Source organism: Equus caballus, chromosome 8 (genome assembly GCF_041296265.1).
Source record: "Equus caballus isolate H_3958 breed thoroughbred chromosome 8, TB-T2T, whole genome shotgun sequence".
Classification (NCBI taxonomy): domain Eukaryota; kingdom Metazoa; phylum Chordata; class Mammalia; order Perissodactyla; family Equidae; genus Equus; species Equus caballus.
In genome coordinates this window covers 85,175,617-85,194,339 of record NC_091691.1, presented here as the reverse complement: position 1 = coordinate 85,194,339, position 18,723 = coordinate 85,175,617, and the positions used below count along the sequence as shown (strand labels likewise).

The 18,723-nt window shown below is 44.1% G+C and overlaps 1 long non-coding RNA gene across 1 annotated transcript; it reads right to left on the bottom strand.

The window, feature by feature from the left end:
• Nucleotides 1–15,677: 15,677 nt before the first annotated feature.
• LOC138925427 (uncharacterized) lies at nt 15,678–18,200 on the bottom strand. Its single transcript, XR_011441563.1, has 2 exons — nt 18,059–18,200; nt 15,678–17,083 (listed from the first exon to the last, which is right to left on the bottom strand). It is a non-coding gene; the product is annotated as an uncharacterized lncRNA (long non-coding RNA).
• Between the last annotated feature and the right edge of the window lie 523 nt (nt 18,201–18,723).

Below are 18,723 nucleotides of genomic sequence, written 5' to 3'. Positions count from 1 at the left end.
GTGGTTTGCTGGCGATCTTTGGCGTTCCCTGGCTTGTAGAATCATCACTCTAACATCTGCCTTCATCTTCGTGCGGTGTTCTCCCTGTCTGTCTCTGTGTCCAAATTTCTCCTTTCTTTCTTTTCAGTTGTCTTTTTTTCTTAAAGATGGGCACCTGAGCTAATGACTGTTGCCAATCTTTTTCTTCTTCTTTTTCTCCCCAAAGCCCCCCAGTACATAGTTGTATATTCTGCTTGTGAGTGCCTCTGGGTGTGCTATGTGGGACGCTAGCTCAGCACAGCCTGATGAGCGGTGCCATGTCAGCACCCAGGATCCGAACCAGTGAAACCCCGGGCCTCCGAAGTGGAGCGTGCGAACTTAACAACTCGGCCACAAGGCCAGCCCCTCAGATTTCTCTTTTCCATGAGGGCACAGTCATATTGGAGTAGGGCCCATCCTAATGACCTCATCTTAACTTGATTACCTCTGTAAAGACCCTGTTTCCAAGTAAGGTCACATTCTGAGATACTACGGGTTAAGACTCTAACATATTTTTTTGCAGGGGACATAATTCAACCCATAACAGTAGCCAACCATGACTGAAGAGGACTGAGCCAGCGGCGGGTGCAAGAGAGAGCCCGTAGGAACACCTGGGGAACTGCAGGTCATTGATTATATAGACCCAGTGGGCCAGAGAGTGCAAAGAAGGGAGAGGGAAGAGGAAGACAAGACCCAAACCCTGAAGCACCTTGCTTCTCTCCTGGGGAGGCATGAAAGCTTTAAATCTGGGAGGAACGTGGTCACAGCAAGTCACGGGGCAGCACTGTGGAAGATGGTTGGAAGGCCAGAGGAGGGGACCAGTAAGAAGGCACTTTGCTATCTTCTAGGCTACAATTGATGGGGGATGGTTCAGAGCTTTGAAGGCTTCTCTCCACTTGGTCATTCATGCTCCAGGTTAAATGTGCCCAGTGCCTTCAATTACATAGGACACAGCCTGCCCCTGCCCACCTCTTGGATGCCAGCCGCCACCCTACCTTCCCTTCCATCCAATTTCCCTTCCTCTGCTCTGATGCTAGCGACTAGGGTCTGAAAAATCCCTCTCTACCAGCCCTGCAGGCTCTTGCCTCTGTGCTTCTACACAGCCTCTGCCTGAAAGCTTTGTCCCTGTTTGTGTCCCTGACAAACCCTCTCACTAAAGTCAAGAGGCAGCTTAAGCATGTTCCCTCCTCTGAGAAGGCCCCGGCTTCCCCAGACAGACTGTTTCTAGATGGTAGTGTAACACTTAGGACACTAGATTCTTTTGTCTGCTAATGTGGCAGCTTTCTTCTAGCTCACTGTTCTTTAATATCACCTGGGAAGTCAAAAAAAAAAAAAAACCCTGATGCCAGGCCCCACTTATAGAGATTGATTCTGTTGGTTTGGGTTGAGGCCCTGTGTTTTTCAAAAACTCTCTCAAGTGATGCTAATGCGTGACCAGAGTTGAAGACCCCTGCTCCATAGCAGGGGTTCCCAAACTTTAGCATGCGTCAGAATCACCTGGATTGCTTGCCACATCCAGAGTTTCTGACTCAGTAGTTCCGAAATGGAGCCTGAGAATTTGTTTTTCTAACATGCTCCCAGATGGGCCTGGGAGCTTCTGGTCCTGGGGTCACACTTTGAGGACCACCTGTGATCCCTTCTACTCCAGTAGCTTCAGCATCAGCGGGGGAATGTTAGAAATGTAGAATCTTGGGCCCCATTCCAGACCCACAGAACAGAATCTGATTTTAACAAGATCCCTGGGCGATTCTTGTGCACTTTGTTTCAGAAACCCCGCTCCTGACAGTAAATTCCTCCATCAGGAGCCACGAAATTCCACTTTTACATAGGTTGCACCTAGCACTACCTGGCACACAGTAAAACACTCAGTAAATACTTGTAAAATGAATGAACACCCATAAGCACAGTGAATGTTTGTTCCTGTCAACTGAGTGGTTTAATTTTTGGTATCTAGAGTCCTGACTATATTTGGTCACTTAAGCAGAACAGCAAGACCCATGGGGAACTCTCACATGAAAAACCCAGCTGTGGGCCCCAGGAGGACACAACATATTCACCCATCCTTGAACCAAGATTTAGTGCATCTATTTTGGGTCAGGCCAACACTTAGGTCCTGGACAAAAAATGCTGAGCAAGACTCAGCTCTGACGTGGAGAAACTTACCACCTAGTAATTCTGAAACATTTGCTCATTTCTTGTTCTGACGACTCAGCCCAAATGTCAGTACAAGAGATGGCAGGAGGTGGTCATACCTCAGCCACCGTCTGGAAGGTCCAACCCAGGTGCATCTCAAGAGCTCAGCAGAGCACAGTGATAACCAAAGAGGAATAGTCAGTACTTGGGAGGCCAAGAGGGCAGATGGCCAATCTGGAGTGTGTGGCAGGTTGTGGAGCCAACATCTAAGTGTCAGGAACAGGACTTCCCTTCCCAGAATGGGGACTAACAAGAGCAAAGCAAGGAAATTTCAGAGGCTGATCATTGGTCAGCCATCCAAGACAGAAAGAAAGATGGAGACCTAATTGCCAGGACTGAAGAAAAAAGAAGTGACCGCATCTTGAGGATCAGACAGAAACTCAACTTTGGACCTGGGGCACAAATGAGTTTTCAGGGCCAGACCTGGTACCCCAGTGAGGAAGGAAGGAAGGAAGGAAGGGAGGAGGGAGGGAGAGATCCTTAAAGGGCATGGTTTCCTAAATTCCCTCTAGTGTGTAAGAACTGAACCAAATATTCCAGCTTGACTTTAACCAGAAGGGAAGCAGGCAGCAGCATCCGTTTCTGCATCTATTGCTGTTTTCACTAAATCTAGAAAGTTCTATGGGAGCTGCAAAGAGAATTTTTGGAGGGCCTAGAGAACAAATGTGACTTAGAAATGCCATCTGGTGAAATGTAAGCCCTGTAACCAGGCCTGAGAGTTGACACAGCCCAGGTGGTCAAGGGGCACAGGACGAGAGCCTTCCTGCCTGCCCCTTCATTATTTGTGATTGGTCCACTAAGAATACCTCAGACTAATAAAGCATCTGGGAGCCAATCCAAGCTACTTAACTCCGAATTACTGAGGTGCTAACAGGCACTAGGCTTATAAATCTGTCTTTTATTATCTGGTTGATTTAGCCAGGTCTCCAAAAGGAGCAGTGAAATTTTATGGTGTACTTTTACAAGCCGGCCTTCAGAGTCAGGCTTTGTCCTGGATGAAATTTTCCCCTGGCAGCAATCAAGGTCAGACTGGATCATCCACCCGGCCCTCGTGCCATGAGCTGGTGGGCTGAGGTTAGACCATTGAATCTGAATAGATGTCTCACTTAATATAGTGAAAGACCCTTGTCTGAATGTGCATTTGTGTGCACACACCCACAGGCTTTTTGTAAGAGGTGTAATTACAAAGATTTTCTTGTTGCTTGGTCTTTTATTGCTGTCGTTTTTAATTCCACTTTAAGGTAGGTAATTTGGAAACAATATCTCCTCATTTCTTTGAAATCGTTCCTTTTTTATTGCCAGTTATTACTATTCAATGTCTCTCCAATTTATTTGCTTTTGCATAGACATTCCATTTAAGTACATTCAAATTGTTTAAAAGATAAATTTAAATACTTGTTTAGAATGTCTACTGCTGAGCCCCAGAAAATAATTAATAATTTGGTTATAATAAGAACTCATATACTTAATGTTATTTTTAGGAGTAAGCAGAGCTATGATTGAGGATTATTTTAGTCACAGTAACAATCGTTTTTCCACTTTTCATTTTCCTTTTTACTGACTAAAATTTAGTTAATGAAAGAAAAATTTTCAACTTGTGATATTTCAACTTCTCAACAGTGTCCACAGGAATCTACAGTGGAATCTACATAGAAAATGACAAGGTGCAATTCTGACAGAAAAAAAAACAAATCTGTGAACTATTCAGTGTGCATGAGCGAGGTGGGTGCGAAAACCATCACAATGACTTAATCGAAAGTCCAAACCAAAATTAGTTCCTCACGTTAAGAATGTAACGTCTTTGCCTAATCACCCGGATTTTCATTGCCCTTGTCGTTCTTCATCAGTCTGAATCATCTGAGAGTTTATCGGCTCAAAAGCAAATTCCAGTATCATTTTGTCACCAGTTCAATCTGTGAGCTATAAAAAACTCTGATGCTCTCACTAGATTGTGCTTCCAAAAATTATTTTATTAACTATAAAGTTTAAAAGCCTAATTTTAAAAGAAGCTGGACCAAAACTTTTACATCCGGATAAGAGTAGTTAACTTCAGAGTTGTCCTCATGGTTCATTCAATGGTGTCATTGCCAAGAAAGTTCTGGAAACTTTTCAGAACCCAAGATCAGTTCCTTGAATATCATCTGGGGTGTCAAATCTCTTTTCTTTGTTTGGAGCTTTGCTTTCCAGAAACAACTTAAAGTTTATTCTTTGAGTAATGCAGGTGGTCCACCTGGGAAACTCTGTTTGAGTCTAAAACCCAGTTTGGACTCATGGGGTGGATTTTCTTGTGTAGTTTGTAACTCAGTTCTGAAAGCAAGCTCAGAAGAGTTTCATCTGTGTTTTAGGCAAAGTAAAGATCATAGGCAAGAAGTATAGCTTCCCAAAGTGGCTGTTTTAAAGTGACATTAATCGGGCTAGAAATCACAATGCATCTTTAAAATAAATTCATGTGAATTTACAGGCATGGCTCAAAAACACACACTTCTGAAGGTGAAAATCCTTTAGGGAAAGAGAAAGAGAACTTTAAAATGTTTTAATTGTAAACTACACGCTTAGGAAGAAAAAAATTTAATTGCCTTCCCCCTTCACCCCTACACTCAAGTGAGATGAGAGCTATTTCATTGCCCCCAGTGCTGCTATTTTGCAAAGAGACTCAGAGTGTTGAGAACAGAATTAAGGAAAATAACACAGGCTTTGTGGTGATCAGGGAGACTGCTAACCCAGTTTATGGTTCTGGAACAATGCTCTCCTTCCTCTCCATCATTTACGCCTACAAAAGCACTCATGCTAATAAGCCCCCGAGTCCAGCGATTATGAGTTTAACATCATGGATAGTCCAGAGCCCAAATACCACTTATACTGGCTTGCATTTTTATATATTGCTTTCTGGTTTTTATGGGACGTTCTTGCCTGATCCTCCTGAGAGATAGGCAGGACAGGTGGCTTCCCCCTTTTAAAGATGGGGCTGTTGAAGCACGGAGGGTGGAGTGTTTTGCACAAAATTATAGAACTGGTTAGCAGCTGATACAGATTTCAGACTTCGGATCTAATTAACTCCTAGGCCAGGGTTCTTTCAGGGCAGTGTGCTTCTGGAGCTGAACTAACTAACATTAGCACAGGACTACGCATCGCAAAGTTTACTGAAGTCATGTGTGAGGTCTATTTAAAACAGTTTCTCATGAAATGCTTTAGGCAAAGCAATACTATAGATATTAGCACAATGGTTGTCTGTAACCACACCACCCAGCTGAACGATTCAAGTGTGTTAGCTAGAATTTAGTCCTCCTCTGCATCCCTTCCCAACCTCATCCCTCCGCCTCCCAAAGAGTGGCCAGTCTGCCAGGGGAGGTGGGGATCATCGGAGGGGTACTTTCTACGTGAAGACAACTTGCCTGGGCCTTGGTGGAATGGATCTCAAGGAGTAAGGGTCTCTCTGACACTTGAACCCTTGCTCACCTGCCTCCTTGGGAACCGACTGTGACTAGGGGCAGGTGGGAGTGAGCGATGCTTGAGGTCCTGCACAGAGCAGTTATCCAGCCAGTGCACTCTGGAGTAGGCTAGCCTCAGATCAGCGAAGAGAGCAAAGGGAAGGGGGAAATTCTGCCTCCCCAGTACTAAAGTGGGGTCTCCCCCCAGCACAGTTTCATTCTTCCCCAAAAGGCACCTTCTCACTTTTCCCTTCTTCTTCCCTTTCCTTAGAGCTCCCCCTCTCACTCTGGTATCACAGCTTCACCTCGGATAGCAGACAGCCCCACAGGGGCTCCCAGTGCCCCAGTTGCCTGATCCCCCCACGTCTGTCTGCCCAGACGAGGCTCCCTCCCCAGGACCCAGCCAGCCTCTGGCTTTCTGTTTTCTGCCTCCCCTGGATGTTACCAGCCCATGCTCATTCCTGCTGCGCCTTTCAAAGAGATAATTTTGTAAACTCAGCTGTGGTGAAGGGAAAGGATTAAGGAGACACCATAAAAGGAGGGATGTTTGTGCATTTGAACAGTAGTTCAATGCCTTGGCCTTCCTCGCCTGCCTCCCTTACAGGAATGTTGTAACTGGAGGGAATTTCCCAGCCCCAGGTCCAGGAGAATAGCCCCAGGGCAGGGGGTGCAGCTGGGGAGATCTTTGTGTGTAAACAGGGCCTCAGGAGCGAGGTCTACACGGAGAGTGAATGTGGCTCAGGCTTCACCCTCAAGAAGGGCCTCAAGTTTGGATCTTTGATGTTCTCTCCAAAGAATGGTCCCAAAGATAATCGCGTGGTAGTGAAAGACGTTCTTCATACAGCTTCGCACCCTTGTCCATTAGCCAACCACACAGCCTATCAGGCACCAGGGACCAACTGTTTTTATGGATTCTGTAATGACTGTTTGATTCTGAAATCATATTTTAGCATAATTATATTCTGCCATATTTTTGTTTTAGAAGCATTCATTTGTTAAATGTGCACATTTAAAATGCTTTGTATTTTTGGAATTTATTTTTCCCAACTTTTTATTTTGAAAAATTGAGAATATCCAGAGGATTTGAAAGATAACGCAATGAACATATCCTTCACCAAATTCACCAATTGTTAACATTTTGCCGGTTTTCTTGATCTCTGTCCCTATTACCATATGGAAACATACACACATATATATATTCTTTTTCTTGCTAAATCATAAATTTAGTTGCAGAAATCATGGAACTTCACTCCTAAATACTTCAGTGTGTATCTCCTGAGAATAACATCACTTCCTTAGTATGAAAAGGCTATTATCACAACGTATTATCACATCGTGTCAAAGGTACATTCTATCAAGAAACAGGGAGTTATGCTCCACCGCCCTTGAGGGTAGAGAACCTATGAAAATTATTTGGAATTCTTCCGCTCAGGGGATTTGTGTCTTCACTCCATTTATTTATGTAGTGTTACAGTAATTAAACAAGCGGGCCATTAGACTGCGGTGGCTCTAACGCCGTGATGGCGTTAGCAAGCAAACTAAAATCTAAGCTTGTAAATGCCTCAAGGTTGCAAAATTGAAACCTAAGGACAACCAGTCACAAAAAGCCAACTAGGCTTTAAGTTGTAGCCAGTCAATCATTCCCTTATGGTGCATCTGCCTTTTCTCTGTAAACCCTCTCCCCAGCTCCTGTTCGTGGATTCTCCTTCCCTTCTGGTTTGGTGCTGCCTGATTCCAATTGATTTTAGTTCCTATCACCTCTTCAAAATTTTATGGGTCCAGCCCAGTGGCGTAGTGGTTAAGTTTGCATGCTCTGCTTTGGCAGTCCAGTGTTTGCAGGTTAGGATCCCAGCTGTGGGCCTAGCATTGCTCGCCAAGCCACACTGTGGCGGAGTCCCACATAAAAGAGAGGAAGATTGGCCCAGAGGTTAGCTCAGAGACAATCTTCCTCAAGCAAATAGAGGAAGATTGGCAACAGACGTTAGCTCAGGGCCCATCTTCCACATACACACACACACAAATAAAAAATAAACTCTTAAAAATTTTAATATGCCTCAGTTTATCTTTTAACAGTTCTCAATCATTTATTTATATCAGGATGGACCCTGGATATTCGTTTTATACTTTAGGTTATAATCCCATATTGCTTTTTTGACTTTGTTGCTCAAATTGTTCCAGTTTTGGCCATTGAGGGGAGCTCTTCCCACTGTTTCCTGTGTCCCTTTGGTAGACTGTACTCTCATTACTGTGGGGTTTTTGGTTAGGTTTGTTTTGTTTCGTTTTGAACACTTTCTCATTTTTTGGCACACATACCAGATGGCCAACTTGGCTCATCTGGTGTATTTTCTGCCTGAGTCCTAGAGTCAGCCATTTCTCTAAGGAGCCCTGCTTGCTTTAAATGGAGAATGAGATTAGCCAGCAAGATAGGGGGTGCCAGGTATGTTCATTGTTACTGGGATGTCGTTACTTCTAGACCCTCTGAGCTGACAGAGCAAGGAAGTAACCTGTGCATACACAGCTACGTATAAATATTTTTATATATAATCATCTGTGTCTACATAAAGCTGAACATGATTTCATATGATGTCTCCAACTCTACTCTGTAACCATGTACATCATTCTAGCCTCCTCCCCTGGCTTATCTGTAACCTCCCATTCCAACAGTGAGAAACCTGGCCCCGCCATCTGCCATCTACTTAATTGTTCATCGACTTAAAAACAATTCTAAACGCTCGTATTCATTACTGCCATTATTCTTTTTGATGCTCTAATTGTTCCAAATTTGGCCAGTGGGATCCCTTCCAAGTTGTGTCCTTTCACACATCTCCATCAGTCTTTGAGCACCTCATTGCTTTTGGCACAAGAAGATATTCTAGACTCCCCTGTGCCTCATCTCAGACATAAAATCAGTCATGTCTTCACGGACCCCTAGTTCCTTGTAACAGGGAAGATATTGTATGTAGAGAGCGAGATCAGGGTGCCGAGCTTGCTAATTGCTGCCGGGTTTGTATTGCTTCTTGGCCCTTTCAGTGGACAGAGCTCATCCTCTCCATATAATGAGTTTTTAGTGACACCTCCAATTCGAATCTCAATCCTGTACTATAGGATTTTCCCTTGTTTTCCTTTCTTCCACATTTCTGTATTCCCTCTCCCACAGTGAAAATCCTAGTTCCCAGCAACATCGGAATATTTACTCATTTAGTCTATCCTACAGCACACAGTATTTTCAAAATCTCATTTTTAAATATACCTGAACCTCATGCACCCTGACAGAGGGGCTAATTATCACTGCGGTGGGAATCACGTTACAACATACAAATGTATCAAACCGGCATGTTGTACACCTTAAATTTACACGATGTTATATGTCAAATATATTTCAGTTAAAAGAAAGAAAGGACAGGGGCTGACCTGCTGGTGCCGCAGTTAAGTCCTCACATTCTGCTTCAGCAGCCTGGGGTTTACTGGTTTGGATCCCGGGTGTGGACCTACACACTGCTTGGCAAGCCATGCTGTGGCAGGTGTCCCACATATAAAGTAGAGGAAGATGGGCACAGATGTTAGCTCAGGGTCAGTCTTCGTCAGCAAAAGAAAAAAGAGGAGAATTGGCAGCTGATGTTAGCTGAGGGCTAATCTTCCTCAAAAAAAAAAAAAAGAAAGAACAGTAAGAAAAGGATGACTGAGACATTTCAGAAGAAAAACAAACAGATCTAAAAGTTATTTGGAATGAGGGAGAGAGAGAGATAAAAATTGCTTATATGTAGAATAAATACGTGTGTGTCACACACAAGTGCCTCAAGGGCTCACCAAATGCTTGGAGATGTTAGCGATCTTTATGCAGATCTTTATCTAGGACGAGCAGTTGTTTTGCAGTTAGGACTCGGAGGAAAAGAAATTTAAGAGAGAGCAAGTCTCCAAAACACCAGTACTCGGGAGAAGAATACGACTTTGACATTTACTTCCAAAACCTTGTCTAGGACAGTATGGAAAAGGAAGGAAAATTTATGTTTTGTTGAATTTTAAAATAATAAATACCTTAATACAGCAAAGTAGATGTATAAAAAAATATGTGCCTGAACCTCCAAAAATGGAAGCAAGCCAGGCTTTCCTCAGTGTCCTCAAGGCTCTGCTTGTGATGCCTTCTGTCACATGGGGAAGCCAGCCCCACTGTCTGAGTGGAGGGCAGGCCCCAACCACCTGGGTAATAGAAGCCAGAGGATAAGCTAGCACGTGTCAGAGAAACCATTCTCCCTCAATTCTGGAGTCACTTGAGTCTGTTAAAAAGGAGAGAGCAGGCCCAAAATGGAGTCACTTGTGTTAAGGCCCCAAGTCAGCAAGCCAAGACTTAAGACCTAACCGAATGTAGTTGCCGCTTCCCAGGCGTGTCACCTTTGACCAGTCACCCTGGCATTCCCCTGTCAGCACCAGGAGGTGATCCGCTCACAGACCCCTCCCCTCCCCTCAGGAGGGCACCTTGCCTAAAACAACGCATTCTTCCCTAATAATTTCCTTTTTTCTGTTCCCTCTCTGCCTTTAAAAGCCTTTCCTAACCATAGCCTGACGGAGCTTCCTTCTATTTGCTAGATGGAGTGCTGCCTGGTTCGTGAATCCTTCACTCAAGCCAATTTGATCTTTAAATTGACTCAGCTGAATTTTTGTTATTTAACGATACTGTCAAGTCCTATTTATTTGTGATACATTTAGATATTTTCTTCAATTCATTGAAGCTCCAGCTTAAAGGGACAAAGACAGTCGCGACTCTGGTGGGGCCTCTTTGGCACTGAATTTAAATTGTACTGATTGTGCCGTAAACGGGGACTCACCCGTGAGCTGAGGAAACCTCTGTGTCACACGGGCCATGTGCAATGAGAGGATGGCACTCCTGGTCTTTAGGAGCCTTAGAGCTGTGAACAAGCGAAGGTTAGCATGTGCCCCTGAGAGACTCTATCCCACTGAGGCACACCGGAGAATTTACTGGAAACAGTTTAGCAGAGGGGGACGACAAGCTGGGTTGTGAGGGGTTTGGGAAAATCCACAGAGAAAGATGCACAATGATCTCATGGAACTGAAAAGTAGGCCACTAGAATAAACTTTTCCTTTTTTTTCCCTCCTTCTTTCCTTCTTTTCTGGACTTCGTGTGCAGAATTAATCATACTCCTCATTCACAGCTCAGTATCAGCAGAGTCATGCAGAGCAGCTTCTGTGTATTTTCTCCTCCACACCACACAGCCCCCCCGGGGACCTTTTATAACATAAACCAAATCACCCCACTCCTTCACTCCCAACCCTCCAGTGACTTCCCATCACCCTGGAATAAAACACAAACATCTTTCCATGGCCGATGAGGCCCCACAGAACCTTGCCCCTGGTTACCTAGTCAACGTTCTCCTCGCTCTCACTGGCCAGCCGCTCTGGCCTTGATCTTCAACTTGCCAGGGACGTTCCAGCCCAAGGCCTAGGCTCCTGCTGTTCCCTCTACCTCGAACAGGCTTCTTTACACCTCACCTAGCTTGCTCCCTCTCTTCATTCAGATCCCTGCTCCTGTCTCCCCTCCCCTCCCCGCAGTAGCACCCTCCATCCCTCACTCTCTGCTGGTGTGTTCATGCGTTCGATTCTACTCTCTTGCAAGGTCACTCCCTAACATTGTATCAGTCAACTGTTTACTGTCTCTGTTCCACACTAGAATGTAATCAACAGTGGGCTGCAACTTGGATTAATTCACTTCATTCCTGGCTCCTGGAACAGTGCTGGCATGCACAGCTGGCTCCATCAGTACTTGCGGGGTGAATCGCCGCTTGCACTCTCCGTTCTCCAGTTTTACGCCCATTCTAATGAGGCTGCTATATGTTATTACATACGAGCTTGTAAAATGCTTAGTATTTTATTTAGTACTTTTGTGTGGATTTCTTTAGGAGGACACTGGTGAGTTTGGGAAAACTGTGTCTCTGCCTAGTTGTAGACAGAGCAGTCAGAGCTCTCCTCGCCAAGAAGTGAAGGGTGGGAATTGGGCTCCACCAAGGCTGGCTAAAGCATTGAGAAGTTTGTTTTATGGGGAGAGAGGGAGAGAGTGTGAACAGGAATGCTGGGGGATTTAGTGTCAGAGGGATTTTTTTTTAATAGATGGGTTTATTGATGATCCACAGTTCTGGGAAGGAAGCTGGGAGGACACTTCTTATTCAGAACTGATCGGGAGGAATGATCTACAGGTAGATGACGGAGCCATCCTGTTCGCCCGGAGTCAGAGGAGAGATGCTTTCAAACATCTTCATGGAGAAAGATGCCGCTTAACACTACTCTGCTGATGCGGCAGCTTCATGGCCTCAGTCTTCTGAGTATAGGAATAATGTAATAGGAATTAATAAATTATTATTAAATAATTATTTATAATTGTATTATAATGATAAATTATTATCGAAAAATGATAAAATATAATTTTATAAAATAAAATAAAATATAATGATAAAATAATATCGAAATTAAGGCTCCAGCTACTGGCTAAAACCCCAAGTCTACGTTTTCTTGTCACAGTAGATTTTCTTTCATACTTTTTGTCTCTTAGGCTGCAAATTTAGGGTAACTAAAACATTAATTTGGACTTGACGTAGGGACCATATGCTATATGCAATATACTTAATCTTTAAGTGAAATGAAATTTTAAAATGCTGTTTTGACAAATTTTTTGAGGTTATTAGAACAACTCTGAACATAACCCAGGTATCACAAATCCAGACATAGGTATCCCTGGTTATCACTCCCGATGACATCTCCAAGCAAGACAACCATACCAGCGCGCTAGCTATGATCTGGGAGTGCAACTGGCCATCTTCCATTAGGCCTGTTGCCCAGGCCTGCTTATTAACAGCGCCTGCTGTCGCTCTCAGAAGAGCCCCCATTCAAGATCACGTTCCTGCAGCGACGGCGCCCTCTAGTGGCAAAATAGTGGGGAAAAGTGGAGAAAAGTAGGCTTCAGTGAAATAACGCTCGAACAGATTTGTACCCATTTCAGGGTGTAAAACTAGAGCCGCAAAAAAGATATCTAGTCTCCTAATCATCTCATAGAAATAACTAGAAAATCGTGTAATTCAAAGGTCGAAATTAAGATGGAATGCTCAAAATAATGAGAGTTTCTGTTTGTTTATTTTTACTTATTGGCAAAATTTAAAATATTGTTAAAACCCAGGAGAGATGTGAAAAATGAACACACAAGCACTATTGCTGGGAGTATAAATAGGTGTAGCCTTTTAGGAAGGTATTCGCAATAGGTTTCAAAATGTGGCATGTGAGTATTATTGGACCACAGAATCCTACCACTGGGAGTTTATGGAGAGTATGTTTACGTAAGAGCCAGAAGATGTACCTAGGAGAATATTCACAGTTTAAGAGTAAACAACTTAAAACAACCAATGCTCCAAAGCAAACAACTAATTGAATAAATATGGTTCATACATGCAATTGAATAGACATATTATGGATCTATATTGACAATAAATTGTTGAGTGAAAATAAAAGATTATGCGACAGAATAATTATAATTCCACTTATTAAAAAATGTATGTCTGGGTATGCTTGTATATATATATGTCAGCACATACATACATACACCCAGGAAGATGTATGAAAGGAGGAAAATATCATTAGATGTTTGAATTGCAGGTAATTTTTACCATCATCTTTATATTTTTATGTATTTTTTGAATAAGTAAATGAACAAGTATCTTTTTTCTTTTCCTCCCCAAAGCCCCAGTACGTGGTTTTATATCATAGTTGTAAGTCTTTCTAGTTCTTCTATATGAGCCACCACCACAGCATGGCTACTGACAGATGAGTGGTGTGGTTCTGAACCTGGGAACAGAACTCAAGTTGCCGAAGTGGAACATGCTGAAGTTCAACCATTAGGCCATCAGGGCTAGCTCTTGTACAAGTATCTTTTCTATTAAAAAAAAATAATAATAATGTTATATTCAAAATCAAGCCAAATAAATAAAATTGGTTACTTAAACTGTAAAACAAACGAAAGCACATTTTTTTTCCTTAAACAAAAGTCATGCTAAAATACTACCCAGCAATAAAGGGGAATGAACTGCTGATTCATGGAACAACATCCTAAGTCTCAAAAATGTCATGCTGTGTGAAATAAGCCAGACTGGTTTCCATTCATGTGACTTTATTAAAGAGGTGAAACAAATCTATATCGACAGTAAGCAGATCAAGGCTCACCTGGGGCCCCAGGTCTCGGATTAACTTCAAAAGGCGTGTGGGAGTGTTTTTGAAGTGAGGGAAATGTTCTCTGTTTTGATTGATGGGTGGCTACACAGGTGTGTATATTTTTAAAGTCATAGAAGCGTACCCTGGGATGGATCCTTTGATAATACTAAAGCAAAGCTGCCCACCTACACGCTGGGTCGCTGTGGCTTACGGAAACAGTGAGATGCAATTGGAATTCCTAAACTCAAGATGGGCGTTTGGACAAGGCAGGCCCTGGACACACATGAAACTGCCAAGATTTGTACTTCCTTCTCCCTGACTCCCAGTCTGTCCCCCCTCACCTCATTCCAACCACGACCTTCAGCAACACTGTATTTCACTCTCTCTAATGAAAAAGCCCTCAGAGCTTTCATTCAGAGAAATTTGAACACTACTATAACCAGCATATGTTTTATACTACCTGGAGGTATTTCTATCCTAATTACTCTCAACCTGAGGCTGGAGAAAGGAAACCAATAAAAGACTTCAGGGAGAAGCTTCTGTGTGGTAAGGTCTCTGGGAGACCCATCAGAGATGACCCACTCTTCTAAGGGCACAAGGTGCCTGACTTGAAGCCCACCACCCCATCTGTCATGGTTTCAGTCTCTCCATCTTTAGAGCCAGAAAGGGCCTTACACATCATCCGGTGTATTTATTCATTCGTTTGTACCACTAGTCACTGAATGCCCTCTGCATTTCCCTGTGCTAGGTACTAAGGACTCAGAAGGGAACTAAGCACGCAGGTCCCCATCCGTGTGGAGCTGACTGTCATGTAGGAGATTCCAAGATGACTAATAGGTGTCAGATGTCATCATCCGAGTTCTCCAGCCCCTCGAGGAGGCCAAGGTTATTGGAAGGCATGGGTGGCAGATCACTGGACTTCTCTCAACACGATGCTTCAGGCAGCCCTACCAGCAATGGGGGTTGGCACAAAGAAGGTTAATCTAGTCCACCCTACGTTTTATAACCGAAGAAACTGAAAACAGAAAAGAAAGTGAGTTTCTTAGTATTTTTGAGTCACTGTTTAAGTCACTCTAAGAAATTTGTTCAGAGGTGTGCTAGATAAAATAAATTGTTCCAGGAGAAGATCATATTTTCACACGGTTATCTGTGTAACGATATTACTTTCAAGATCCCACCTATGCCATTGTTTTGGACCCGAGATACAACAATTTTTAAAAGAAAGAATAAATGCTCATTTCACAACGATTCCATAGTGAGCTCAAGTTTGTAGCATCTGAAATGGTATTTCCTGGAAGAGAAGTGGGAGGCAGAATAAAGTAGAGGCAAATAAAACATAAAAAGGAAAACCCTCATAAAAGACCTATAAAACAACCTTATAAAAGCAGAATGATTTTAACCTAATTGGCTGGGTTTGGGCCTGTGAAACTACCAGAGGTACTATATTTTCTTTTTTATTTTAAATTAGGTTTAAAATTTACATTCAATACAGTGTGCTTTTTTTATATGTATAGTTCTATAAATTTTCGCAAATGAATACGGTCACATGGGCGCCATTGGAATGAAGGTACCAAATATTTCCACTACCCCAAAAATGTTCCCTCCCGTCCCTTTTGAAGTCTCAAGATACAACATTTTGGAGGTGAACCAAAATTCCAGTGGAGGCATCAAAGTTGAAAAGCCAGGTTTTTCATCTGGGAAGACACCAATTTGCAAAAATCAAAAGTGCACGAGGCAGCCAGCCTGTTTTGTCGTTTTTCCCCCCTCTGTAATCTCCCCATCCTTCCCAAGTGTCTCATTGGTCTAAATAATTTTAGCAGGGCACCATTGTTCTTTTCGCTTTGCAAATTTACTTTTGATTTAAATGAGAAATAGACTGAGTTACAATGGGAGCAAAAAAAAAAAAATCTTATTTAACTGAGTCTAATTCTAAAACAACACAACATTATTGATCAAGGAAGGAAAAAAAGAAGATTGGTGGGTACCTAAGTTGTCATCAGGATGCTAGGGTTTGCTTAATTCTTGGTGTGAGGAGGCAGGCAGGGTGACTGGACGCTGGGGGGAGGGGACGCGGCAGGCAGCACCAGCCAGACGCCCAATGCCCTTCCGAGAATTCGAGTCACCACCTGCCCCCCAGAAACTCTCCAGGAGCATCCCATTGTATCAAAGGGAATGCAGGAGGGTACAAAAGTGTCTCCACAAACACTGTCACCGGGAGTGACATTTCCACCACAGTCACGTGGGTGAGGACACAAATTCTCCAGGAATTTTCATTTCTTTAAAGATTGTTCATTTCAGAATGCCGCCAACAATTGCTAGTTGCCAGGGTACTTTGTAACACGAAATAAAATTATCTTTTACTTTTGTGAAAAGACTAATTTGATCTTTCATTTGGAGATGTGTGAAGGTTTGAGATGTGTTGAGATAACTAAAGGTTCCCTCCACTTTTCACGTTCTGTTGTCTCCAGAAGCTACTGGGCCCAGACGCTGGGGGTGGGGGTAGGGGGAACCTTTGCCCTGCCGAGACCACCTGTGTCTTTTACTTAAATTAGCAAGATGCCTAGAAGTGCATCATCCTGAGTAATCAGTGAAAATCAAGATGAAGGAAAATAGTTAATATTAGCAGGTTCTTATGGGAACCTTTGCAAAATGCTTTTGTGTCAGAACGATTTGATCAAAAGTGTCAGAACATCCAACTGAAAATGGTTTAAACACCTGGGGTTTTTTAGCTCCCACGATGAGAGTTCCATGGGTGGCCACGTCCAGCATCTGTGATGTCTTCCTGGACACGGGCTCTTTCATCTTTCTGCTCTGCCTTGGTCAGCATAAGGGGAACCCCTCAGGATTAAGGGGGACCAAGCCAGTTCCACACACCCAAGGAGCCGGGGGCAGAAAAGCAGTCTCCCCAGCCCCATCCCCAGCTTCTCCTTCTGTGATTGAAGAAACTTTGGAACCGCAGCATCTGTATGGGGAGTGGTCTCTGCTATAAGAAGGGAGGGGAGGGCAATGGCTCTTGGCAGATACAGAAGAACATCTGCCACAACTTTACAGCAGTTTCCTCACTGCCCTTCCACCGGAGCCCTGTGAGATGCCGTGTCACCCTCCGTCGCAGGTTTGGAAACTGATGCTCCGAGGGCTTTTGTCACATGCTCCAGACCAGGTTGGAGTTGAGACTTGAACTCAGGTCTGTCTGGCTCTGCATTCCAGACTTGTATCCACTACAACTGAAGTCCTGGTTTCTAGACCAAAGTAGGAGACAATATCATAAATTAAAATTGTCATAGGCTTGTACCCAAGGTAAGAACAAACAGGGAGCTTTCGTGCCTGGAATGCTTGAAATGCCTCTGCCAACAATCAACCTTTGAGTTAAGGAACCGTCTCTGAGATACCACTGTAAAAAACGCAAATATATGATCTATTTGCATACATGAACATTTTAACTGCGAATCAAATATGTACCTGATATTCTGGTAAACAACGCAGGATAGGTAAGTTCTGACAAGTGCAGAGGGAGAAAGTTTGAGGTAAACTAGGAGTTCGTGGGGGGACGGTGGCTGTGATAGAACAGGGAGGGAGTGCGGACACCAAGAGACCTGAGGAAGCTCCCAGGAGGGGTGACCCAGAGGGGAGGGAGGGTCGGGCTGATCTGCCCACCCACTGCTCCACCTCTTCTTCCGCCTCCCACGCCTTCCCCACCCACTTGTGTGTTAAACTTACTCACAGGATACGTGGCTCCCGGAAAGTGGACGTGCTCCAAGTACCCTGCTGACAACCCCCCATCCAGAGGAGAGTGAAATTGCTCTCTACGATTTGGACAGGTCATGAAAAGCTATCTCTAGAAATTTTTGAAACCTTATATTTCATTTCAAAAATGAGTGCGATTTTGCATTTCTACCGCAAAATATATCTCAGCCACATACCGTTGGACCTAATGTGACCAGCTGGCCCCAGGTGTGTCCAGACACACAACTTTGGACATATTAGGAGAAATGATCAGACTTCAGAAGGCCAAACCCAGCCCCTCCTGCTCTTGTGGCCGTGTCTCTTCCAGGTTTCTTGCCCTCTGTTTTTCTGGAACCCTGAGGGATTTTACACATGTTCCCTAATGCTCCATTCTCACAAGCCCGGGGTCCTCTCACCCCCTCTCACCCCTAAGTTTGTCCCTAAGTTCACTGAGTCAACAGCCTCGCATGGGGGCAGGGTCCAGACAGCACCTCTTTCTCTTCCTGCATTTCTTCAGGAGCCAGAAAGGGATGGGGGTGTCTCTCCTAAATTGTATCAATGTCTGGCAGCTCCGTAAGCCCTGTGTTCTGTCATCTCAGGTCACTCTGCTGGCCTTGGGCCCCTCTCTGTCCTGCTGACCATTCTGGTCTGGGCCCTGGGGAAAGGGCTTTCCTTTGTTGTGTCACAGAAGAGCTCCCAGCAGAGCGCAGCTTTCGCGTCTCTCCTGCATATCTCGGCCCTCTGCTTCCAGCAGGCAGGCTCTCCCGGACTCAGGTGGGATGGGGGACAGGCGGTGGGTGAGGGGCAAGCACAGCCCCACATGCCCTGGAGTCACTGTTTCCCCCTGACTTAAACACCCTCCTACAGAGTTTGACCGGCCCTGCCAGATCTGCTCACTCAGTGCTTTTTTTTTTTCATTCTCAGGGACTCCATGGTCCTCCACAGCCTGGCTGTCGTCAGGGTCTCCGCTCTTTAGGTATGTTCGTAATGAACTCTGATTGTGAACAAGATTCAAATTCTTTCCCATGGGGCTCCTGGGTCCCATTCAAATCCCAACTCCTGTTAACCCTCCCCAAACACACAGTGGCCGTTCAGAAAGTGTCACTCTGAACATAAAGACAAAGCTAGTCTTCAGGAGTGGAAGTGAGGGGCAGCT